The sequence below is a fragment of the Equus caballus genome, chromosome 5 (assembly GCF_041296265.1).
Source record: "Equus caballus isolate H_3958 breed thoroughbred chromosome 5, TB-T2T, whole genome shotgun sequence".
NCBI lineage: Eukaryota > Metazoa > Chordata > Mammalia > Perissodactyla > Equidae > Equus > Equus caballus.
In genome coordinates, this window is record NC_091688.1 from 58,121,764 (window position 1) to 58,148,416 (window position 26,653).

The 26,653-nt window shown below is 46.3% G+C and overlaps 1 long non-coding RNA gene across 1 annotated transcript; it reads right to left on the minus strand.

The window, feature by feature from the left end:
• Positions 1–7,861: 7,861 nt before the first annotated feature.
• Positions 7,862–24,761, minus strand: LOC138924104 (uncharacterized). Its single transcript, XR_011438744.1, has 3 exons — positions 24,502–24,761; positions 15,592–15,970; positions 7,862–8,001 (listed from the first exon to the last, which is right to left on the minus strand). It is a non-coding gene; the product is annotated as an uncharacterized lncRNA (long non-coding RNA).
• Positions 24,762–26,653: the final 1,892 nt, after the last annotated feature.

The following is a 26,653-nucleotide window of genomic DNA, read 5'->3' on the forward strand; positions in this document are numbered from 1 at the left end:
CCTGATCTCGTTTGCTTCACACTACATGTAACCCTATGAGGAGTGTAGAGCACATATTATCTTTCTCCACCATATGATGCTGCTTCACCTTACAGAGGCAGTTGGTTGCACATTAGAAAAAATTCTTTGAATTTCTTAAAGAACATTGTCATAAGAAGGATAGATTCACTGAGCATCCTTTATTGCTATCTGATAGTCCATGCACATTGCCAGCTCAAGTTATTTCAATTGAACTCCTGACAGTAGAAAAGTTCTTTCTGAATTTTCGGATAGCAGGTCCCTGGGGAGTAACCTAACATCATACAAAAAGTGAATCAGTAGCAAAGCCATCACTGGACTTCCGGGGACCCGCCCTCTGAAGCACAGGTCCTCCTTCTCTTCCCCAAACTCTTCCCTGGCTCCTTCTCTTTCGGGAAAATCAGAGACACCTTTAGGAAAATTAGACAGGTTTTGCTTAAAGCAGAACTACAACTGACGACAGGTCATTTACTTATTCATGCATTCATTTTATTTATTTCTTGGTTTATCCATGCATCCATTCATTCCCACACAAAAAATTGTATTGAGCACCTGTACACTGATTAGCAATTAGGCAAGGCAATTTTAATACAGAGATCCTGAAATAGAATAGCTTAAGAAAAATAGGTTATTTGTCTTTCACCTAAGTGTTTGGGATGAGCTGTCCAGGTAAGGGGGAGCTTTCCTAGCGACCCAAGTTCCTTCCCTCTTGTTGCTCTGCCACCCCCAGGGTGCAATTCTTGTCTGCTACATCTGCTCCCCAGCCCACGGGAAGGGGAAAGCACAAAATGGACCAGCTACTCACTCGTTAGGAATGTAAAGTAGAATTTCACCTCACTTCTGCTCTTACCCATTTGACAGAAGCCTCATAGGGCCATGCCTAGCTGCAAAGGAATCTGGGAAATGTCACTCTAGCTAGGCAGCCACGTACTCAGCCAAGACTTATGAAAAGGACAAAGGGGAGAAGGGGTAGTTGGGACTACATCTGCCACAATCTGCTCTACACAACGCATTGTGCTAGGTAAGACAAAAATTGCATGGCCCCACTCTCAGATTGCTTATACTACCGGGAAAGAAAAGCCTTGTTTCCTAGCAGCAGTACAAGGCTATATAGAAGAAGGGTCAGGGGAGTCGGGCAAAGACCTTGACAAGCTCAGAGGAGAGACAGGGATGACTTGAACTTGAGATGATCAGAATCGGCTCCTGAAGGAGGTGGCATAGCATCTGGTTGGCCTGGGCTTCAAAGATGGCTATGATCCTGAAAATGGAAATGGGTGAGGACAGCAAGCAGAGCAGAGAGCAGTTGTAGCTGTAAAGCAAAGGGCAGGTTTTCTTGTCGATGAGGGCTTCTTCAGTTACCCCTCCCTGACAGCACTGCACACTTGCCCACCCATTTCATTTCTGTGCCCATCTGCATTAGCACCTGGGAGTCACCGGTGTCCTCCTCTGTCCTGGAAGACACAAAGCCGTGCAGATCCGGGATATTTCTCTAACGTGGCTGGGCAGCTCTGACCTGAGTCATCTTCCAGCCCTCAGAGCGAGAGACGCTGCAAGGCCTAAGGATCAGGCTGTGAGTCAGAGTCGGCAGATCTGGAGCCTAATAACTCATTAATTACAAACATTTTCGGAGCTTTGCAGTTTACAGAGCATGCTGACCTGTAGAATTTTATCTGATTCTCCTCTCAGTGCGGAGGGGCTGGCAAAAGTAAGACATCAGCTAGGAAAATGCTTTGAAAAATTACGAGAACTGCAGAAGGGAAAACATCATTATAGCAACACTGAAATCTTATGATTTCAAACTCCATTGATTCAGAATTTGTGGTAATTTGCACAAGGGTCTAGGCTGAAAATTATCTTTATGCTCACTGTAACCAAAAGGATTTGCTAAGCAAATGAACAGTGTGGCCAAGATTGCTGAGTGACATTTATAACCTATGGAAGACAATCATTTTCAGTGACCATTGTGGCACCGTTGCAAGAGTATTGGACTTTAATTAATTTTGAACAATGCTCTTTTCATTAAAATAGGTCTGGCGGGACTTCTACAAGGCAATAAAACTTGTTTAGCCATTTGTTTGAGCTTCCGAATATTCTAAAGAGTAAGAAAATTGCTAAGCAAATTAGTTTGGGGCCTCAGAGAGAGAATTTAAGTGTTTAAGAAAAGACAGGACAACCATTTGGCCAGGATGTTGAAGAGGAGATCCTGGCACCGGTTTGCAGTTTGGATGAATTTTGGCAGTGAAAACTCTGTCTTTTCCTTTCCCCTGAATCCTCCATAAAAGCTCCGTCAGTCACGCAGATGCATGCAGAGCAATTCTGGTTGAAGGGAGGGTGTGTCCTCTGGATTTCTCACCTCTACCCCTACTCCTCTCACAGCGCCTTTGACCATGTGCAGAAGAACTCGATAACTTGGTGATGTTTAAAATCTCTGAATTCTCTGTCTATAAGCTTATGGAGAACCACAAGCAACAGCCAACATGTATTCAGAGCTTATTCCGTGGCAGGCCTGTGCCAAATTGTGGCTTTTACAGATGAGGAAACCAAGGTTTTGAGAGCTTGAGAAACTGGTCCACGGTCACACTAACAGCACGTAGTGGAGCTGGGCTTTGGGCCCAGTCTCACAGATATGAAGTACGTGCTTCTGCAATCATCCTCCTTAGGGATCACATCTTAGTATCAACATCCCCCTCTCTGTTTAGTGGGGCACGATTTAGTGGTCTTACTTTGTGCCTTTTTAAGAATTTATGTCCTAACAAAACTCAAAGGTTAAGGACTCGTCTTCCAACTATATCCCTTGAAGCTTTAATAAGCAAGCTTGGTGATGCGTCCATGTCCCCAGGGGCCTAGAGCTTGGTGGAGAAGTGGACGTCGCTGAGGAACTCAAGAAGAGGAATTAAGTAAATAGAAACCGCAATGTGTAAATATGCACTGTGTTTCCAAGTGGATGCTTATTTCCTAGGGGTGTGGTGAGGACCCAGAAAAGGCATTTGGGATGAACATAGAGCCAATGTAGCAATTCACGGAGCTTGAATTTGGTTATTTTATCTGACGGTTATTCATTCATCAGTCATTTACTGAGCCCCATTCTATACCAGGCACTGGGCTAAATGTTGGGGATACAGAAAAAAGATGAGGCCCTGAGCCAGCTCTGATGGCCTCGTGGGTAAAGTTCAGCACTCACTGCTTCAGCAGCCCAGGTCTGCTTCGAGGTCGCAGAAACACACCACCCATCTGTCAGTTGCCATGCTGTAGTGGCAGCTCACATGGAAGAACTAGAAGGACTTACACCTAGGATGCACAGCTATGTACTGGGGCTTTGGGGAGGGGGAAAAAAAAGAAGAAGATTGGCAACAGATGTTAGCTCAGGGCAAATCTTTCCCCCCAAAAAAAAAAATAATGAGGCCCCTTACCTCTCAAGGGAAATGACTTGTTAAAAAAATAACAATATTCAAAAAACAATCATAAGAACAGTATGGGCAGTGAGCAGTGGGAACGGAGCGCCGTGGGTAGACTGCAGGGCTCCCCAGGGTGCATCTCTGAAGTGTTGCACTGCAGTAGCAAAGGCAAAGTGATCCCTCTTCCGTAAGGTAGGGGTCAAAAAAGACTTCATAAGTAATACTTTCACGAATCCTTACGATGAGGCTGAGGTCCTCTTACAGACAAAGTTTGGCTGAAGGCCGGGGCCCAAGTGAGAGGTCACCAGCCTCCCTCCGCAGCCTCGGGCCTCCGGGGCTGTTGGCTCTTGCTGCAGGCATTTAGAGAACAGGCCATGATTGATTGGAGGATTCTGAGGCTGTTCTCTCACCTCAGATAGCCTCTCACTTTCGCAGAGGGAGGCTGCATTCTATTTGTGATCCAACTCCTGGCTGAAGCCTCCAGTATTCTGTCTACTTTATGGGCCCCTGCCCACCTGGGGCACTGCCTTCTCATTCCAGGAGTCTCTGTTATTTTGACAGGAGAGAAGCTGATGTACAAGAAAAATAGGGATGGTCGGCCCCCAGCCAACCCCAGGTAGGATGTAGGGAGTGGGTGATGGGTCCGTGAAGAGATGAATATCTGAGAGGGGGATTTGCATTTTCTGGTTGTTTACTGATTACCAGCCTGTCACTAGCTGTACCACTGCATAGACTCTTTTCAAGACCCAAGAGGTCAGTGTCTTTCCCCCCGAGACCTCTAAATTCTTTGAGTTTCAAGAAACAGGATCTCGCTCAGTTTGCTTCAAGTAAGGGCCATATTTCCATGGGTGTCCCTGGCTATAAGGACAACCGGACTCTCGTGGAACCCAGGGACAGTGGCATACTTGGCTCCACCAAGGGCAGAAGAGGAACAAGAGCCAGAACCAGAGGACCCCAGGGCAGCAATAGTCTACCTTCTCTCTATATCTTGGCCCCAGGGGCTCTTTCGTTCCATGTCACTATGGAGACTGCACTCACCTCCTCCCAGTGTCGCTGCTGGAACATCTGTAACTCTGTCCTGCCCCACAACCTCCGCTGCATCAGGACCCCTGTGGCCTCCCGTGGCCTTGCTTGTAGCCTACTTTCTGTGGATTTTCTTCAGTTTCTCTTTCTGTCCCCAACCCACCAGCCCTCTCTTTATAACTTCCAGTTCAAATTCCTGCTTTTCTAGAGCTTTCTTGCAATAGTACTTGCCCACCGCTAGTTCAGGCAGCCATAGCCAGGTGGCTGGAGTCTTATGGTATCACATTTGCTTCTGATGAAGGAATGTCCCTCAGTAGAGAGCTTTGGGCTGGTTCCATCACCCTCACCTCCTCCACCTGCCCCTCACCTCCCTGAGAAGGGAGCCACAGGCATTGATGGCATTAGGAGGCTTGTCTTGCCACTGCTTTCAGGACACAGACTCTGAGTAGGAGGGGCTGAAAGATCATCTAGTCCAAAGTCCCGATGAGGCTTAGGTTCCTTGTACGACAGCCTGGTCCAAGCCAACATCCAGCCTCTTTTTAAATACCCCCTGTGATAAGGTGCCCATGCTTCCTACAGCAGTCTAGGCTGCCTGTGGTCCACTCTGACTGCAAGTGAAATTCTCCTTCTGCTGAGCTTGAGTCTGCCTTGGCCTGTATCCTGCCAAGGATGGACTCATTGGTCCTATCCTATCCTTCCAGGCCTTAATGGGCAAGTTTAATCACTTTTAAATTTTATGCCCTCTTAGATAATAGAAGATGGTTTTCTAGCATTTTCCCTTGAAGAACTCAATTTCCTCATGTTCTTACAAGCACGCCTCATGTGTTTTATTTTGAGTTATCTTAACACTCTATCATTCTCCCTGGAATGTGGTCCCGTTTGCCAGTGTCCCTTTTAAGACCTGGCCCCAGAAGAGAAGCAGTTCTCTGAGTGCAAGCTGACAGGTTCCCAGCCAAGTGTGGCCAGGCCTGCTCCTATTCCAAATTTCTGATTAAAGTTATTCCTCTTACACTTTAGTCCAACCAGGGGTTCCATGGTCCCCAGTGATCCTGCTGGGTAGCATATTGTCATCAGCAATACTTCTGTTTTTAGGATGTGCATATTGTTAAAACTGAATCAACCACAGACCAACAGGGACAACCTGTGGTCTGACACACACATGTGTCAGAGTTATTGGCTTGTTCCAGTCTAGAGGCACAGTGGCCAAGAGGAAGGAGGGAAATGTCCTCCATAAGGTATGTGTTCTGGCAGAAGGACTCGGAGAGGACTGGACTCCCGGGGAGAAGGCACCTGGTCTGGACGGGTTGCTTTCTGAGGTGGGATCAGGGGAAGTGGAGGGATGTAGTGCTGCCATGAGGCGAGGGCAGCTTAGCATTTCGGTATCTTCAGTACTAAATGAGTTTAGCAAACCAGGTCTGGGGTGCCATTGGTAGGAAAGTCGTGTCACTCATTTTATAGTCACTGCATGGCCTTGGGAGAAACAAGGTCTCCTGTCAACTTTGCAGCCACTTTTACCTGTGTCCTCTCAGCCTGATTAACTATAGGACTCCTTTTTTCTTTTTCAGTCTGAGCTGATTTTCACTCTTGCAATCCCAGATGGCTGTTCATCTTTTCGGCATCAGTGTGGATTCAAGGGGCTTTAGGAGGCAGTGGGGCTGAGTATACTCCCACATTCCGTCATGTGTTCACAAGGTGGCTGCAGACGAGTTGTCCAGATAGACCACACAGCCCCGATGATGGTCTTACACCGACCCTCTTCTTTTTATGCTACCATCGTTCTTATTCTGGCCCCCGCTTGGACTGTGGCCACAATCTCCAAGTGCCTCTAGACCTCTAATCTGAGCCCCACACCCCTTCATCCATCTACCTGCCAGATAGGCCCCCTGGGAAGTCCAGGAGGCCCCTCAGATTCAACACAGCCACACTCAACTCTCTTGTTTCCACCATCCTCCCACGATCACTTGCTCCTGCCTTACAGTTGCTGTTGGCTGCACTGCACCTCCATCCAGCCAGTCTCCCGAGACAGACAACCAGGCATCTTCCTCACCCAAGACGCCTCCCTCACCTGCACGCCCAGCTGGTCACCGTAGCTTGTCAGTTCTTCCTCCTAAAGATCTTTCAAACCTGCTTCTCCTCTCCCTCTCTTAGGTCCTTTGATCCTGTGCTTGGATTGGTGCAAAAGTCTCCTAACCTATCTCCCCCTCCAGTCTCTTCTCCCTCTGATCCACTGAGTGCTCTGCAGCCAGAGGGAAATTTTAAACATGCGAATCTTACCCCCGCCCCCAATATCCTCTAATAGCTTCTCATAACCTAGTGTGAAGTCCGAAATATCTTACACAGCACATAAGGCTTTTCGTCTCATGGGGCCTGTTTTCCCGACCTGTTTTCTCCCACATTTTCCCTTGCACCATATGATCCAGCCACAGAAAACTGCCGGCAGCAACCCGGACTGGCTGCCCTTCATCCTCTCATGTCTTTGGACAGGCTGTTTCCACTGTCTGATATGTCAGAATTATTAACAACAAGAATACTAACTGTTACCATTTACTGGTCACTTCCCATAGGTCAGGCATTCTGCTAATGAATTTACGTGCATCATCCTAACTCTGTAAAATAGCTACGATCATCATCTCTGTTTTACAGATGAAAAAACTGTGGCTTGAAAAAGGTTAAGAGACTCACCCAAGGTCAAAAGCTAATAAGTGACAGAGCCAGGATGTGAATCCAGGTTTCCAATGAGACAGATTTGACTGCATCACCTCCTGTGTATGTGATAAATTCCAGTGGTAAACCCAATTCCACGTCCCTTTATCCTGGACCCTTCCCTGACCTCTCCTTCATAAGCAGTTAGTTAATTCCCTCCTTCCTGCCACTGTGTCTTGTACATAATTGTATTATATCAACCATTTCCCTGCTTTCCTGGGCCTGTGAGGTGTATCTACACACACATCACAGCCCTCCTTATCTGAGCAGCCATGTTCCATACCATGGTCCCTGTCCACAACCCAGGCTATGGCTGAGTGAACACAGAACGGACACAGAACCCCAAAGGGCTAGTCCACAGCCTTGGAATACAGCTGTGATGTATATGTTTACCTGCCTAAATTGAGAGCTCCTGGAAAGCTGTGCTGGCCATGGAAGTGCTCCACTCAGATCTCCTTCAAAAGAACCTGCTGTGGGAAATGCAATTGACCGACAGCCTCCAGCTGCTGCCTTTTGGATCCACCATGACATTCACATTTCTCCCAGCCTACTCTCAGCCAGCAAGCATCCCAGGGGGGCGCTGGAGTCGGCCAGTCCCTGACTTACGTGGGACTCCTCCGACAGGCCATGCAGGCTTCGGAGGTTCTTTCTGGACCTGGAGGAGACTTTCTCCAAACTGCCCTGCAGGCTGATATTCTTCCTTCCTGCTCTCCTTTCACATGAGTCAGACCTGCCTCACCTCGTTTGTGTGAAGGCTCTCCCCATCCACTCCTGCTTCTTCCTCCTTTATCTTTCATAGGCATTTTCCCCAGTAAATTTCTTGCACATCAAATTCTGTTTTGGTGTCTGCTTCTCGGAGGACCTAAAATGACATAGAGGAAGAAATCATCTTTATACACCTGACACATAGCAAGTGCCCAATAGATGTTTGCTGAATGAAGGAAGAAATGAGCCACCTCACTGACCGTTAGAATTTCTCCAGGATCTGCTTCTATACCACTTCCAGCTCAGTCGTCCTAGAACATGAAGATTCGTGCATGTCACTGCCTTTCCTCCCCACAGGCAAAGTAACAGCACATGGAAGATACAATGTTTTTGTTTTTTCAAATGGGGTAATGTATCATAGTGATATTAATGATGTGGGGTGCAATTTCTCTAATTGCATTATGAGTTTTTAAAAAAGGAGAAATTCAAAATGGCAGGATGAGTTTTGATCATTGAGTAATGGAAATGAGTTTGAAAGTGTTTTTAGAAAAGGAGAACTTTACTGGAGAAAAAGTGCCTCTGTTCCTCCCACCCCGCCGCGATTCCTCTGGGAGTCCTATGTGCCTGGCTTGCACATCTGCTTGTTTCCCTCATTGTTCTCCCCCAGAAGAACTCAGAACCCTCGCCTATCCTTGAGCACCTGCTTCCCCATCATTAATCTTTAATTCAGGATCAGTGTCTTCCATAGTTGCCCACGTCCTCTGGGTGGCTTCAGGGCTGCCACAGGGCTCAGCTCCAAGGAGGCCCCATATTCCCACCGTGATTTCTGAGGATGGCAGCCCCTTGAGTTTTGCAATGCACAGCCCTGTGTGGCTTCTCCTTCCCCGGGGCAGTCTTCGGGAAAACTTCCTCCTCCCCCAGACTGTACAGCTTGAAACCAGCCCAAAACGTTCCTACGTGATCAGATGCCTTCAGCCTTCCCTGGCAAATTTCCTTGAAAAAGACTCTAGTGTTTTCGGCATGGTAGTCCAAGAAAGGGTTATAATAAGCATCATCCTGAAGCCTTAAATACAGTCTCTGGGTCTGCAAATACCATAATAACAGACTTGCTTTCTCAGTCCTAGGGAATTTTGTGGGCACTCGAGCTCAGAAACGTCCCAGGCATGTAAGCAAGCTTTATTCTTATTTGCGTCTGGGCTCCAAGGAGAAAATGGGGGGTTCCAAGTGCCAGCTTACACAACGCTCTCATGGAGGCACAGAGACGGTCTCTGCAGCTGTGTTTCTGGGATGAGAAGGTGAGCGGAACACGTCTTTGCGGGTTGCTGGTGCCTCTACACTGTGGGGCTGAGGGAGTGCAGTGTCAGGGTCGCGTTTGAGTAAAGGAGGGGCCGGAAGCAGAAGCAGAGGGGAGGCCTGGACAGAGGAATGGAGCCTCCTTGCACGCACTGCCTGTGGTCAGAAATACTCGCCGTTACCGCTGGAATTGGAGACGTAATGGGCTCAAATGACGTCAAAGGGTTACTGAGGGGTTGTCTTGCTAAAACCATGAAACACTGAGCATCAGCCTTTCTTGTGGGCGCCACCTCTCCTGTCCTCACTCCTCCCCCTCCCACTCTCTGGGTAGCTGCACTGGGCCCTATCTAGACCTTCCCGAGGCTTAAGGCAGATTTGTTTTCATGGAATCAACTCTGCTCCTCGTTTCAAATCCACATGCACCTTAATTTCACAGAGTACAAATGTGTGCGAGGAATTCAAGTAAAAATACAAATTTTTTAAAGCCTCATATTTTTGATAGGAAAGAAGGAAGACCTAGTTAAAGGATTTCTGTTGAGAGTCTTTTTGTAAATCACAGTCTTTTTTTAAAGCCGGCTTTTCCATACACTGAGCTCCTTAAGGCCTGGATAAAACTGCATTTTCCTAAGGAAACTTTCGAATCCTTGTGAGCTGCTTTACCTTCTAGGATTTTTGCAGAGAGGGACCCAAAGTGGATGGCTGTCTAGGGAGCATTGTCAGGGCCCTAGTGCTGGCACTCATACTGGCCTGGACAGTGGGGTGGGGTAAGGCAGGGTGTGAGTCAGTTCCTGGGGATGTCACTGTCGTGGTTAAAACATCTACAGTTTCCCAGAGCACCTCCTTTCCCTGCAGGGCAGCCAGGCTCGGGCCTGGATTCCATGAAACTGCTGTGGCCTGACCTGGGCTTCCAGGCTCCCCTAGAGGCATGGCCTGGGGGCACAAGGCAGAGGACTCCTTCCCTGAGCAAACTCTCCACGAGGGGCACCTTTGCAATCATTGTTACAAGGTGATATTGTGGCACAATGGTTGCTCAGACTGCGATGAAAATTCATTACCGGAAGCAGAAGGAAACTGAGGGTCGGTTTGATTTGTTAGTAACTGACATCTTAGTGGTTACATTAATCTGCTCCAGCTGCTATAACAAAATACTGCAGACTGTGTGGCCTAAATGACAGACATTTATTTCTCATAGCTCTGGAGGCTAGAAGTCCAAGATCAAGGGGCCACCCAGCTTGGTTCCTGGAAAGGGCCCTCTTCCCTGCTTACAGATGGGGCCACCTTCTCCTGTGTCCTCACATGGCAGAGAGGAAGCAAGCTCTCTGGTGTCTCTTCTTATAAGGACACTAATCCTAATAGATCAGGCGTCCACCCTTATGCCTTCATTTCCTCTTAACTACCTTCGTATGGCCCCATCTGCAAATGCAGTCACTTTGGGGGTTAGGGCTCCACCATGTGAATCTGGGAGGATACAATTCAGCCCAGAGCGGTCCAACAGCAAGACGCTCAGGGAAGATGGTGCCCTTTGAGGTGTTTGCTGTCCTCCCAGTCAAAGACCCAGGCCTCATCCTCTGGCCTACCCATGCCTCAGGCTCCTTGCCCCGTCTTAGAACCTGGCTGCTCTTCTGCCATACCACCCAGGGGGCAGTGCAGTCACCTCTGAGGCCTGGTGCAATCATGCAGGCTGGCAGAGCTGTCTGGACTGCAGTCTGTCTGGTGAGTCCACTAGCACCTTGCCGACTCCCACATGTCCCTGTGTCCCCTCTGGGCCATTGGTCAGGCCCTGAATAAGCCTGGGGGAAGGGTAAGAGGACGAAGAGAGTGACAAATCTCATCTGCTACTTAGCAGAGGCAGGAACCCTCCTGGGGACAGAACACAGAAGTCTTGCAAAGTCTGTGCTTGGACAGGCTGCCTCCTACATTTCACGGGTGAAATCATTGCAACTTGGGGCCTTTGCGTGCCTGGCCTCTGAGGTAGAGAAAGTCCATCACACCTGAGGGCCAGGTTAATCAGCTAAATAAAAATAGGAGTGAATGAAAACCACTTGGGATTTGCCTAACATTGCAAATAGCTCAAATAATAGCCACAGAAAAGTCTCCACTCCCCGTTATTCCTCCTTTGTCACCCTGGAAAGTGTGATCTCCACTCTAGCTCTCCTCAGTCTGCACTCCCACCCCACCCCTGTGGTTGCTGTCCTTTCTCTGCCTTTGTTTTAAAGCAGTGAATGGCAACGCCCTTCAAAAGCTCAGGGGACACTCGCTCATTGTCAGGCATGCAGCCACGCCATTCAGGCTGCCCTGACTGAAGATTTTATTCTCCTAGTGATGAGTCACTGCTGCCGTCTTGTCCCTGTGCTTCCTGCAAGGAGGTATGGGAAGGAAAAGGAAAGGAGGGGCACCGGCCAGCTCATATAGTGCCTGTGGGCCTGGGTGGGCTCCAGTCATGAGTCTGTGTGGGATAGAAAATGCAAGAAGGAGCACAGGCCTGCTGCCCTGGACAGGGGCAAAAAACATGCCTTATCGGGGTAGGAGGGTCACATGGGTCACACAGTCCCCTAGGTAGGGGACCTAGGGACAGATTACGGGCTTTAGGCTCCAACAGGTCTGGCTTTGAAGTCCAGACCCACTGCTTCTGGCATTCTGAGCAAGTTATACAGCTTCTGTGACCTTAGTTTCCACATCTGTGTAAGAGAGATCTCAATCTCCTTCGTGGGATTATCGTGAAGGCTAAAGGACATGACCTATGCAAAGCTCCTAGACCAGTGCCTGGCACAAAATTGTAGCTGGGCACTTATTAGATTTCCTCTTTCCCTCTCATATCTTCCTTCTCTCCTTCCTCCTCCTAATAGGAGGGTGTCGTCCCTACGCAAGTGTACTGTCCTCAGAAAGGTTCACACAGCGTCCAGCCATCTCACAAAGACAGGCTCCCATGCACATATAGGAAACGTTTCTCACTTGGAAACAGAAACGACTGGAGAAGATCTGGGAACAAATGAGCCCATGCCTTGTACCAAGGGGACCTAAGCACACTTATTTGATCTCAACACGGTGTTTGGCAATGATTTATTAATTAATTCTCACTTCTCAGACTCGTGGCAAGAATTTGAATCCCCTTTTAAAGGCAGCTCTTATCATCATCCAGCTCCATAGTCATCATTCAATATTTATTAGGTTCAGGGCCTTCTTCCAGACACTATAGATTTACTTCAGTCTGGAAAGTTGAAGGCTGAGAGGGGCTGCTTGAGAGGTCCACACAGCCCCACAGCACACACAGGCCTCGGGGAGCAAGTCCTTGTTCACACAGTCCCAGCCTCGTAGAGTTAGGAGGGATTATGACAAAGCAAGATGACTTTTAGGTTGAATGAAAGAAAATGCTATTCTGTCTTTAGCAAGTAATAAACTCACATAACTCATTATCCAAGAGGGAGTTGAGTGTGAGCATAGGAAGTATGTCAACAGGAGTTTCAGGTAAAGTCATGGGTGACTGATCTCCGTGTGGGGCGTCCCATGACCCTCTGAACTTGCCAGCAGGGAGGACGTCCAGCATGTTGCAGGGCCTGAAGAAGGCAAGCTCTGTATGCTTGGGCCTTGGGTTCCAGCAATTCATATGCCCATGGATTGTCTGGGGTTTCTTAGATTTGTGATTTTTCAATGTTGTTAATCTGAATTGGGGGAGAGGGGAAGAAACAATCCTGGAGAGAGGGGCTTTTCAGCTGTGGGGTAAGAATCTCCCAGGCAGCATACTGGACAGCAATGTTTTTTGCTGCCTTAAATTCCAAAGGCCTACACCCTTTGAAGACTGCAGCAATTTTGCAAGAGCATGGAGCATTTGCATTGGAAGGGAGTTGCTGGACTATTCCACTTACTGCAGTTTTTGCCCTGAACAGCTTTGTGCAATAGCAATTAGATTCAGAAATAGCAACAGTGACAGTGCTGGAAACGCAGTTGCTGAGCTATCTATCTTTGAGGCAAAAAAGTCTATGGACCTAAGGACTGAACATTTACTCACTTATGCAACAAATGTTTTGAGCACCAACTCTGAGCCAGGTACTTAGGACACGAGATGAATAAGACAAAAGGTTTGCCTTCTGAGAGTTTAGCCAGTGGGCAAACAGACAAATAGCGCCAGTACTGTGAGTGTTATGGGAACAGAGAGAACAGGGTGGGGGTTGATCTCCACCTGCAGGAGTCAGGATTTGAAGGGCAACCAGGCATTCCCTGGTGGAGGTGAGAAAGGGAGAAGAGGGTTTCATGCAGACAGGAGAGCCTGGAACTTTTGGAGCAGCACTGTAATTCTCTAGGGGTGGAGCTTAGGCTGCTTGAGACAAAGTGGCAGGAGGTGAGTCTGGAAAGAAGACAAGACAAAGAAGATGTTGAAGGTGGTGGTCCAAGCTAAGGAGCAGGACTCTGATCCAGGAAGGGAAGCTGGAAAGAGGGCTAATCAGATTCCCATTGTAGGGAGATCATCACGGGATGACCCAGATGAAAGTGAGACTCCAAACAGGAGCAGCAGTCAGGTGACTATTGAAGTATCCAGGAGATTAATGACTGGGGACTAAAGTCCTGAGGTTATTCACAAGGTGGGACTGATGGGCCTTGGTTGCCAGAGGCATATGGGGGGTGGGGAGAAGATATGAGATCAGGGATGACTTCCTGGTTTCTTGGAGTGGATGGGGGTACCATTCATTGAATAGTATCTGGTTGCCAAAAGAAGACTGTGATGGGGAAAGTGATGATTAAGTTTTTGATATGTTGCACTTGCTTTTTGTATGAGGCAGCCAAACAGAGATACCGTCAGGCTGTGTTTGTAGAGATCCGGATCCCTGAGAAAGACGTGGTCTGGAGATCCCAGGTCCCAGGGACATGAGCAGAGGGAGGTGAAAGCTTGCCAAGGACAGCCCAAACATGAACAGAGGAGTGAACTGAAGGTGCCGGCTCCAGAGAATGCCCAGGGCAGACAAAAACCAGCCCACCAAGAATAGCAAGCAAAGAGGTGGGAGGAGACAGGCTTATCAGAAAACAAAGGAAGGAGGACTTTAGAAGCAAGAGGAATTGTTCAACAGTGTTGCGTGATGCAAAGGTCAAGGAACATAAGAACTGAAAGAAGCCATTAGATCTGGCACCTGGGGCATTACTGCTGACCAAGTGAAAGAAGATTCTGTGGGATACGCAGGGAGAAGCCAGAAGGCAGTGGGCCAAGGAGTGAATGAAAATAAGGAAGTGGTGACAGCAGGTAGACTATTCCATCCAGAAACTCAGCTAGGAAGGGAAGGAGAGAGCTAGGAGGATGCACCAAGGAGGAAAATTCAATACAGGAGCCTTGAACATACAGTAATTATTTGCACAGGAGAAACAAACTGTAAAGGACATTTAAGAGACAGAGGAAATTGATGGAGCAAGCACACAGAGGATGCTCAGATCTCAGCTCAGATGTCACGTGCTCTCTTTTCCCGCCCTGTCCCTTCCCTTCTCTGCAATCCTATGACATTCTCTTGGACCACCCATACAACGTTTTCAGACGCTGCTTTACATTATGGTCATTTGAGTGCACATCTTATCTTCTGTAATTAACTTTGAGTCTCTTCCAGGTTAGGAATTCTATTGTAAACATTTTTATTGTAATCCTTGAAGGTTTTTTATAAGACTGAGTTTCATAATATTTTTTTAAATGGAGGTTAAACTTATATAAAGGATATAAAGAGAGTAGAGCTTGATGAATTTTTACATATGTCTATACCCATGAAATCACTACTCCAACACATAGAATATTTCCAGCACACTTGAAGGCTCTCATCACCCCATCCAGGCCGTATCCCACCCCGAAGTGACCACTGTTCTGCCCTCTATCACCACACAGTTTTGCCTGCTCTCAACCTTCTTATAAATAGAATCACCTGGTGCAGGTTCTTTTCTATCTGGTTTCTTTCTCTCAGTAATATGCCTTTTGTTGTATGCCATGGTAAGTAAGTTCTTTTTTATTGCTGTGAAGTATTCCACTGTGTAAATATAACACACTTGTTCTATCTCTTGATAGATACTAGGGTTTCCCCCAGTTTGGGGCTATTAGAAATAGTGCTGCCATGAACACACTTGAGTGTGTTCTTTGGGGGTCATAGAACTCACTTGGTCAGGTATGTACCCAAGAATGGAAGGGCTGTAGGTAGATATTTGTTCAACGTTAGTGGATGCTGCCAAAGTGTTTGTGCCAGTTGATATTCCCACTTGCAATATATGAGTGCTCTGGCTCTGCAGTATTTCTATATGAAATGCAATTCTATGAGGAATGCTTAAAACATTGAAAAGAACAACTGCTTTCAAGAACCTTAATAACAGACCCAAAGCACAAGAGTAGTGATGCAGGCAATTCAGATAGTCTCTTACTCTGCCTAACTTAATAAATTAAACTTTATCACAGGTATGTATATATAGAAAAAAATATAATATACATAGGGCTCACCATGATCTGTGGTTTCAGACATCCACTGGGGTCTTGGAACGTACCTTCACGGATTAGGAGCGAGTACGGTAATTTCATTTGTGATTACCTCTTTTCTGTTTTCCGTTTTCTGTTTTTGTTTTTGTTTTTTTCTCTCCCTCTCTCTGGAACTCCTATTACTTAGATATTCGAATTCTTGGACTAGTCTTCTAATTTGGCTTGCTATTTTCCCTCCAATTTTTCTATCTCTTTGTCTTTTTGCTTGACTTTCTGAGAGATTTACTGTTGAGTTTCTCATTTCTGTTGTTTTTAATTTCTAAGAATTCCATTTTGGCTTTTGAATATTCCTTTTCTGTTTGAGTCTGTTCTTTTTTCTTGGATGCAGTATCTTCTCTTTTCTCTGTAAAGATACAACATATGTACACTTCAATTTTTCTCTCCTTGCATGTTCTCAGTTTCTTACATGCTACTCTTATTTCATTTTCTTTTGGTGTTTGCGGTCCACATTCTCAGCTTTCCTCAGATGTTTAGTAGTACAGGCATATCTGATCATGATTGAGAGTGTGGGACTATTAATCTGATTGGGAGCTCTTAAGCTGATTACAAACTCTAGGCAAGTAGGTGGAGCTTTGGACTTTGTGCTGAAATGTACGATTGTTGGAGAACCTCCTATGTCAGTATTCTAGGTCTGTCCATCATGGGCTATACTGATTCCCTGAGCAAAAAGAGTGCCTGACACATAGCAAGTACTCAATTCGTGTTAGTCATTATTAACATTATTGTAGAAAATATGTACACAGAGAAGCATATATATACACACAACTCAACTAATCAGAAGCCCATACCCTTGCTAGGATCTTCATAGAGATTTACAAAGGTGCAATCATTCTCAGAGATTTAGACACAAACTTTAAATGGTGGCTTTGATGCTTCATAGTTGGCGGGTGGATGATGGAGAACATGAATGGAAGGAAGATGTTTGGGGCTAACACAGGACAGGGTGGGGAGGCAGTTTATGGAGAGGGAGGAAGTGGCTAGAAGAGATGCCAAGTGGTCACAGTGGCTTCCACAGAATGCTAGTGGTTTCCTCATTAAGCTGGTGTCTAAACACTCTCCATCTTTGCAGTTCCAGTGGAATGGGTTTTGACACACATAGGGGCAGATTTGTTAATTAGCTCCATGGCTTCTCCCGTGGCTGTCCATTTTACGGGTGATGGCACCAGAGGAGCAGCTCTGCCAGAGGAGAGAAGGAATATTCCATTAATCTGGCTATGGGTTATTAAGCCACTCTTTTTCCCTGTCGCAAACAGATTGTGAATAACACTGTGTTCTCTTCCCTCCTCCTTCTCTGCCTTCTCTTCCCTTTCTACTGCCTGGGGACAATGGTGAGACTAGCAAAGACTTGCTGTTCTCTACTCTGGTGGGTGCTGGCCTGCCTGGTCCTTGGTAATGGGAAGGGCGCCCTTTTCCTCCTTCCCTCAGCTGTCGGTCCCCAGCCACCTGGGAGTCCCCTCCAGAAACCTGACTTGTAGCTTCCGCAGTGCCGGGCCGCTGGCCAGAGTGGCAGAGTCCTCCTGGGAGCTGGTGTAGCCTTTGGCGGGGGATCAGCTCTGAGAGTCATTGATTTCAACTGCTCAGCATCCTGTCTCAGCTCTTCTTGTGCGTCTGCCTCTCTCAATTCAATTCTAATAACTTTATTGGCACAAGGAGATGGAGAAAGCATTGCCAAAGTCAATAATCAAGTTTCTGCAACCGAGATGATTTGATTTTTTTTTTCTTTTGTGGTTGTTTCATCAAGATAAGAAAACTGTATTTGCTCATATTGTGTTTTATCTTTGGATTATTTTCTGGTAAGATAGTTCATATTAGAAAATGTGAGTCAGACATTTCTCCAGTTCTGCAGCCTCATTATTTTCTATTTCTAGTTTATTCTTGTTTGTTTCGATGTGTTTTTCATGTAATTTTTTTAATGACGGAAACATCAGGTAAGCAAATATTTATTGAGTACCTACTATGTCCTATGCAGTGTCATGGGGTATTTAAAAACATGCACTATTTTTTATCTACAGTAGGAAAAACTGAGGCAGGCTATAAAGACATCATCAAATGAGTTTACCCTTCTGTCCAAGGCAACAAATAGTATAATTCCTGTAAGTTAGGGGGTAAAGATAGCTGAGTGGTTAACAGTGTGGGTTCTCAGCTCTGTCTCCGACTCTTTCTGTGACTTTGGGAAAACTTCCTTGTGCCTCATTCTTCAGCTGCCAAAGGGAATGATAATATCAGCACCTGTCTCTCTGGGTGGTTGTGAGAATCATCTAAGATTGAATATAAAGCCCTTAGAAGAAGCCCTGGCACTTTACTAAGCACTTAATAAATGCTAGCTATTATTATGATGGTGACTTACAGAGACCTTAATACTTGTCTTGTCCAAGCTCCTCCTCTTCCTGTGAGTGAGGATATAGAAGGCCAGAGAGACTGACTTGCCCGAAGTCACAGTTTTGTCTCTTTAATTGCAGACAAAGATGCTAATGACCTCTACGCCATGCTGCCCCCTTGATTAATAGTGTGAGTTTTTATTCTGGAAACACCAGCAAAATTTTGGCAAGGGATTTCTCTCCAGCCCACCAGACAATGAATAGCACCTCGCAGAGCATGCTGGGAATTTCACTGTCTCCTAATCACTTGATTTCTTGGAGTGGACTTATACAGACATCACCAACATCTAGTTGAATGATGGTACCTTTGGTTCAGGTGGGTCAGGATGGTGCAGTGGTTAAGAGCCCACAGTCTGAGGCCAGACAGACTTGGTTCAAATCCTGGTTCTTCCCTTTTTATATACTGTGTGATCTCAGACCAGTTACTTAACCTCTCTAAGCCTCAAGTTACTTGTGAGTAAATGTGGATAGTAATGGCACTATCCCTTATTGCATTGTCACGAAGCTGAAACAAAACAGTATATAAGAGTTTAAGCTGGTCCTGGCATAGAGTATCACTCAGTACATGGAAATTAATATGATTTTTATACTAATTTTTAGGGCTCTCTTTTATCCATGACCTCATTTTATCCTCAAGACATCCCTTTAAGAGAGGAAAGAGAGATTCTTGTATTCCCACACCTTAGCGGAAGGAATGGGTATTCGCAGAGGTTAGCTGAGTGTCATACAGCTAGTGAGCGGCAATTACGGGATCTGAACACACACAGGCTTAGTGACCCCTACACCAGTGCTCTTTCCCTTACACTTTTAAGTCAGGGACTAAACAAACCCAAAAACATCCTCGTAATTGAGGGGCGGGGAAGGAGAACTGGAAAACTGAACAGGGGCATCAGGGAGTGGAAGTTATAGTGACGCTTTTGTTAGACACATTAAATCAAAACACGCACGAATGAAGCGGGGATGGAAGAAAGGAAGCTCCACACAGAAGAGAAGAACAAACCAACCAATAATTAGAAGCTCCCTTGTAAGTTAATGCTAGGAGAATGGGGTAGAGAACTAATACTTTCAGCTTATCCCAGATCTAGGGCGAAACAAAGACTCGGAGAGAGAGAGTTGAGCAGAGGGCCATTGGGTGAAGGATCAGATCAGAGTGTGCAAAGACTGTGCCGCGCTCATGATAGCAATTCTGACGAGGAAGGTGGTCATTAAGGTAACAAACTTTATGTTCATGTAACCATAAACGAGGGAGCCAGTGCGTTCCCGGGGAACTGCTCATTGGGTCAGGAAGCAATAAGATGACAAGGGAAATCTTTCTTCTCTCCCCCGCCCCAGCCCGGGGCCCTGTGCCTCTGAAGGGGCCTCTACGCAGACCTGCTGAGGGGACCGGCCATCTTTGTCAGAAACAGCCGTCTGAACAGATGCTGGAGCCAGGAGTGAAGCCACTCTGCTCCCTGCACCTCGTGTGGTCTGGCTGGTCTGCCTTCTCCCCGAAACCTCTCCCGGACGGCAGCCCCCTCTGGATGGGTGGGAAACTGGAAAGCTCACTTGGCATCAGTTTCCCCAACTTCTGTTGTTGGCACATGTAGCAGGGTCTGGGAGTTTATGGGATAAGAAGAAAGCTTGAATCAGGGTCTTGTTTTGACGTGTGTGGGGTTGGGGGACTGATGGCCAGGGAAGACACTAGGAACTGGACCCCCCACTGCCCCCTAACAACTGTGGAGTTCAATCACGGGGCAGTATGCCATGCTCTGATGTAGCTGTGAAATCCCGGAGTATAGAATGCGGAGAAACTGCCCCTTCTGAAAATCCTTGAGTCCCCCAGGGATAGACTGTTGCCCCACCAACTTAAGCAGTGGACCTAAAAAGCAGGCAGCATGGGTCCAGTGCATATCAGAGGAATATGGGCCCAGGCCCCAGGGAATGGCTGTACTGTCAATAGCATCATTATCATTTTGGCATGTCTAAAACTTTCTTTTTTTGCCTCACTGATAATAACTTTTTATTGTTTTATTCTTGGTGTGTGGGTACAGTCCTGATGCTCTCTGTCGCCCAGCAAAATCTAATTCCCCAAGTCAGCTTTCTGCTTGTACTGGGAGAGGCAGGCAGGACTCCATGCACTGATTGCATGCTCTATGTGGACGGGAGCCAGGTCTATTTGCCCAGGACCTCAGTGCCTCAGACAGTCTGCCACCCTCTATAAGTCTTTGTTGATCGATCCCTGGGGAAACTCTAATGGGCATTTTGCTATTCAGTGGTGAAAGAGCAGCTGCCAAGGCAGCTGGGCATGGAGAGGGAAGAATGTTATGAAAATCTGAGAAACAAGAGAGGAAGTTGGACCTCTCACACTGAGGGAAAGTAAGGATGGGAAGGAGTATAAGGTGAAGAGTGAGAGAGGCTGCCATGCTGAGGGAGCTGAAGCTGGCGTATCTGCCTTGAAGGGCATGAGCGATTTGGAGCAGATCCAGAGAGGGATCACTTCTGCGCATACAGCTCATGCCATAAATATTTTGTAAATGTTCATTGATTCAGAATGTTGCAGCCCTGTACTGGCCCTTTTTATACTATTTTTTTGTTTTTTTTTAAAGCAGGCCTTCCCATGTCTGTTTACATAAAATTGTACACAGCAGCTATTTGATATACAATTTTATATACAATTTGATATTGTATATCAAATATAGCAGGCACGGGCTCTATAAAATTAAATGCCGGGTAAAACATACTTTTTTTTCAGCTCCATGTGTGGTTGTTGTACAATAATTTATTTTAAAATAACAATTGAACAAAGGCTGTGGTGCAATGATTGTGTCACATTATCCATGGTTTAACTCCTGTTGCAAGGTCTGACTCCTTCTCTCTTCCTTTTGAAGACTGAGTAAGCTCACCTTGGCAAGGGGAGGCTTCTGGCTTAATCCTAGATAATTGGTCAGCCAAGACATGAAACCTGAAATATGTATTCAGTGTTCCAAGCAAAATAAACTTGTCTATTTTAAATTTTTGAGTAAATATCTGACAGAGACAGTCAAAGGAGGATCTGGGACATCACTGGATGTCTCATAATTGCTGACAGCTGTTGTTACGATGTGCCCAGCACTGTTCTAAGGCCTCGCCTGTAGTGGCTGATTTAAACCATCCAAAACTTTATAAGGCACATATTAATGTGCCCCTTTTACAGCTGAAGACGCCAAGACGCAGGCACTCAGCCAGCAAGCGGTTGTCCCAAGATTTGAACCCACAGAGTTTGCCTCCGGAATCTGGACTCTTATTCACTACATTGTGTTTTCCATTGAACAATGAAAATTACCTTGGGTGAAGAGCCTGTTCACTGACCCCCTTCCTCCAGACTGAACATTTGCCAGTTAAGGAACGAGAGCAGATCTTACACGCTGTTTCTGACTCCACTTTAGGGAGAAATTGTCATCACATTCCTCTTTCAAACTATCTGACCTGAAATCGCAGGGTGAACAAACTCGTATATTTGCAATCACTCACTTGTGAGAATTAGGATTCTCTCAATACTGTGCAACGCAATCACAATTTAAAACTACGTTGAATGATGAGACTGACATGAGACTGCAATTGTCACTGGTTTCCCTTGTTTTCAAATTTTATGTATTCATTGAAACAACGTTTTTATCTTATGGATTAACGTGATGACAAGTAAATGTTATAAAACTAGGCTCATAAAGTAAATTTATGGTAATGTCTACGTCTGTCGTATTTGATAGACATAGATCTGTCCTTCCTGTCTGGGGCCATGACCTTGGGAAGATTCTGTAGCTGGGAGAGAGCAAATACTAGAGAAGCGCTTAAGAGCAAGAATTAGGAACTCAGTGGCTTAAACAAAGACGGGTTTGTTTCTCTACATAACAGGCAGTCAGGAGGTAGCTGGTGCTGGGTGGGCAGCTCAACAACAACAGGCATCCTGTCATTCTCTTGGCCTTTCCCTATGGGCACAAGAAGGCTGATGGAGGTGCAGCCAACACATTCACCCTCCTGACAGGACAAGGAGCAAGGATAACACCTGCCTTCTCTGTCCCTTCTATCAGGAAAGCAAACTTTTTACAGAAAACTGCAGGCTTCTGCTTACATCTCACTGGCCCAAACTGTCACCTGGTCGCTTCCAGCGCAACGAGGCTGGGAAAGTATGTAGCTTTCCTGGGCTTTAAAAACAAGGTGGGCAAGAGATATGAGGTTAGGAATGGATGCTGAGTCAGCCAATGTATAGTATCTGCCACAAAGAAAAACAAAGATTTTCCGGGTTACCTTGGGAAAACATTCCTTTCGAGAACCGTACAATATCAGCTTTGAGGGATTAATAAGTAGGACACTCATACACCCATGTAAAAACATTATTAATCGCTTATCATGCATCTAACACTGTCCTAGGCACTAGGAAGTCTCAGAGGTTTCGTTGTAGAGGCTTCCCCGACCTGAAGAAAGAAGAGATGGGCTTGCTAACCAAGTTTTCTCAGTGCTAAGGAATCATAGGAAATTCTCCATCTCCATTTTTGTATAAGCAAAAGGATTAGATCTCTAAGGACACTTCAAACTCTAGAGTTCTCTGATTTTGTACAAATAGTCTTTTATTAAGATGTTCTCTGTCCCTGCTCCAATGTCACTGTCAGTGTCACTGTCAGCAGCATGTAACGACCCATATTTTCCCAGCAGCTTAAGTGGTCATTGCATTAATTTGATATGATGGGAGCAACCAGAATGTTGCGTGGGAATTATATTTTAAAGAGAAGCATCACTACAAGCTTCAGAAGCAAGGACAGATGGTAGAAGCTTGGAAGAGAAAGGCAAAAGTCAACATAAACAGAAAATAAGAATTTAGAACTTGAAGGTAGCATTAGTAAGCAATTTATAAACATGAATTTTTGTCCTTCTAAGATTCTATCATGGGTTAGACCCCCTTTTAGGAACAAGTGGCATGCCTGTTTCTGAAGGTGGCTGCTCTTCATACAACCTCAGGTGCTTACCCCGAGAGACCACGTACACACAGTCCTTCATGCATTCAATATATCTTCAATGAGCAACTATTAAGTTCCAAGCACTTTCGTAGGTCCTTGGGACATAAACACAAATTAAGCCGTGGTCGCTTACCTTAGGATGCTATGTCTACTGGAAGGGATGGATCCTCTGACTAAAAGTTGAAATTCATTGGGACAAGTGGTAGTAACAGAACTGTGAACCAAGCGCAGGGGAAATACTGAGGAGATCCGGGTCAATCCTGCCTGATGCAGGTATGGGACAAGGGGGTAGGGGAGTGGAGGGACGGGACCAGTCTTCACAGGCAGAGGAAAGGTAACTTTTGAGTGGTAGGACAAGCGCAAAGGCATGGAAATGCGTTTGGAAAATTGCATGTCATTTCGCACATATTCTAGAATACAGTGTCCATGGGGGCAAATGATGAGTGAAGAACTTGGAGAGTTTAGCTCATTTGGAAAGTTTTGAGTGCCTTACATACAAAAGGATAGGCTAGCAAATTTAGGCAAAACCATGCTGGACTTTGTTTTTCTTGGTTTCTATTGCAACCGGCTTTTATTTCTGCTAGCCATACCTTTGACTACATGGGCTGGAAGCCTGGGAACCACTCACCCCACACTCCTTTATCTCTAGGGTTCTGAACACCATTACCGTTCAGCCAATGAGATATACTTGCTTAAGATTTGGAGCTGGAAGGCAGTCAGAAGCAAGATGTGTTGCTATTCTGTCTCCAGCAGTGGCTTGGAGGTATCTGGGCTTTGGCAGAAACGAGGATTGACAAAGTCCTCAAGGCACCCCTGTCACCTACCCGCTTCACTGCCGCAGGAGAGCCAGGACCATCGGGGGTGTTTTCCTGCTCTTTCCTGACCTGGGGGGCAAAGCGACTTTTCAATTTGGAGGACCACAGCTGCGGTAGTGAACCTAAAAGCTAGTAGCAGCCTCCCCCGACTTTCACCACTCTCATTTTCCTGACAGTTTTGTAAGCACCTAACCCCCTCTATTAAATCTCTCTGCTTGAAATACCCACAGCAATTTCCTTTTATGCTGACTGAGCTTTGACTGATAACTGTATCAATATAAATGAAGATAAGGGCACAAAACCATCCTTATTTGTGGTCAACATCATTATTCACCTAGAAAATCTACAGTTAAATTTTAGAACTAAAAAGAAAGTTATCAAGGTTGCCAGATACTAAGACTAACATATAAAAAAAATCAATTGCACAAGTCACAGATCTGGAGGTCATCCTTGATTCTTTCCTCTCTGTCACCTCCCACATCTAATCAATCACCAAGTCCTGTTGATTACACCTACTCAATATTTCTGGAATGTATCAGGAGCCCCCCTGCTGCCACCCTCGTCCAGACCACCACGTTCCTCCCCTGGATTGCTGACTTCCGTCTATAGCCTAGGATTAGACCTCATCTCCTCTGACTTGGTAAACTAGGCCAGGAGCCCCACCAAGCGCTGTAGTGGCTCCCTGGACCCCCTCCCCACTGTGGCACTTACCTTACTTTACTGTTATTGCTTGTTTAATGTTGTTCTCCATCAGCCAACTGTGAGCTCCACGAAGGCTGGGAGTGTGTGCATCATCGTATTTCTAGTCCTGACACAGAGTTTTTTCATTTTAAACTTTTCCCAAATGAATCACATTGTAAAACATGCTATTATCAATAGTGACAGTCTTCCTTCTCTAGGAGGCTGGGGGAATTTGACACATTTTCTCTTCCTGGTGCCTCTCTTACTGTTTTCTGTCACAGTGCATGAGTGAGGGGCTGGCGCTGAGACAGTACAATAACCGCTAAAACTGACGGGAGCTTTCAATACCTTTTATGGGCAAGAAAAGAAAGTCCCCATATACGGCAGGATTCCGTGGGGGAATTTACTACCGTAGGCTCCCCTACCGTGTCTGAGTCCTGCAGACAAATCAAGTCAGAGCTGAGGGATGAGGAAAGGTGGCCAACCTTTTTACATCTTCTTTCCATCTCTTGGCTGGGAAAATGGAGTGAAGACTATTTCATGACTGTCTCACCGAAGGAAGTTCAGTCTCTTTTCTCTTTCTTTTCTAGAAGGATCTGTTGATTGTTGATTAATTAGGCAAACCAACATGGAGTCCTGCATCAGAAAGAAATGGCTGCAGGTGGTGGAGCTGAGGAAGTAAACGAGATCGCCCAGGAGGAGTGTGGCCAGTGGTCAGGGAGTGGACTCGGATTAGCACAGGTTCCATGTGCACAGGGACCTCGTCTGTCTTTGTGGCTGCGTCGGCTGCACTGAGTGTAAGGCTCAACACACAGGAGTGCTCAGGAAATACAGAGCAATGAATAAAAGAATAAATCACAAAATCCTGCCAGACCCCACCATCAGGGACTGAGCTGAGAGAGGGAATAAGAGAAGTGATCAGAAAATCCAGCCGAGATGGCATCATGAATGCCAGGAAGGAAGGTTCTAAGTGGAGGGAATGGACAACATTATGTTAAATGTTGCTGACGTCTTAGTGGTTACAAACCAGTTAATTGGAAGTAAAAAAGAAAAATGCTACAGCAATGACTTAAAAATAAAGCTTTTGATGTTGTTGTTTGTTCGATGCATGACAGGAAGTTCAGAGGGAGGTAGTCTAAGACTGAGGCAGTGGCTCGACAGTGCCATAGAGACTCAGATCCTTTCTCTCTTTCTCTCTGCCATTCGCACTGTGTTGGACTTCCTCTTCGTGTCACAATATGGCTGCTGCACCTCCAGGCATTGTGCCCACATCCACTGCAGAGGAGGAGGAATGGGCAAAAGGGTAAGGAGCAGGCCAACTAAGCCCGTCCATTTTTTCTCAGGGACACCAAAGTTTTCCCAGAACAAACTTACTTTCCTCTCTTTGACGAGACCTAGGTCATATGGTTCCCTTTAAGTCAACCCCTGACCAAAAGTCTCGAGATTCCATTACTGTTTTAATACATCAGATTCATTCTCTGTGGCTGAGGAAAAGCTTCTCTTTGAGATCAAGGGGTCGCCCATGATGACTAAAAAAGTGGGATTCTGCTGCAGGGAAGGGGGGAGGATGCATGTTGGATAAACACGAACGATGTCTGTTATAGAAGTTACAGTATTTAAAGACCCAAACAGGATCAGCTGCATAACTTGCAGGGCCTAGTGCAAAATGAGAGTGTAGAATCCCCTGTCCACAATCATCAAGGACTTCAAGACAGCAACAGGGAACCACTAAACCAAATGTGGGACCCGCCTGAGTGCGGTCCCTGTGCTGCTGCATTTGTCCCGTGTCCACGAAGGTCTTGGATACAAAGCTGACCACTGAGCTGGGCAGTTGGGAGATCACTGGTAAAGCGGGGAGGAGGCGAGGAGAGGAGAATGCAGTAGGTTGAGGAGTGAATGGGAGGTGAGGAATTGGAGATGGCAGCAACACTCCTTGGAGAAAATAGATGTGACGAAGGAGAAGGCTGGCTAAATAGGGAAAGAAAGAAGAGAGGGGGCGGAGGCTCTATGTACCAGCAAACTGCTGCCCAGGCATCTTCTGTCTCTCTCTCCTGGGCCAGCTTGCACTGGAGCCTGGGGGTACTTTCATGTAGGGCGGGTGGGAGAGGAATGGGGCTGAGAGCTCCACTCACCCCTCAGCAATCCTCACGCCACCACGCCAGGAGAACATGAAGGCAGAAGA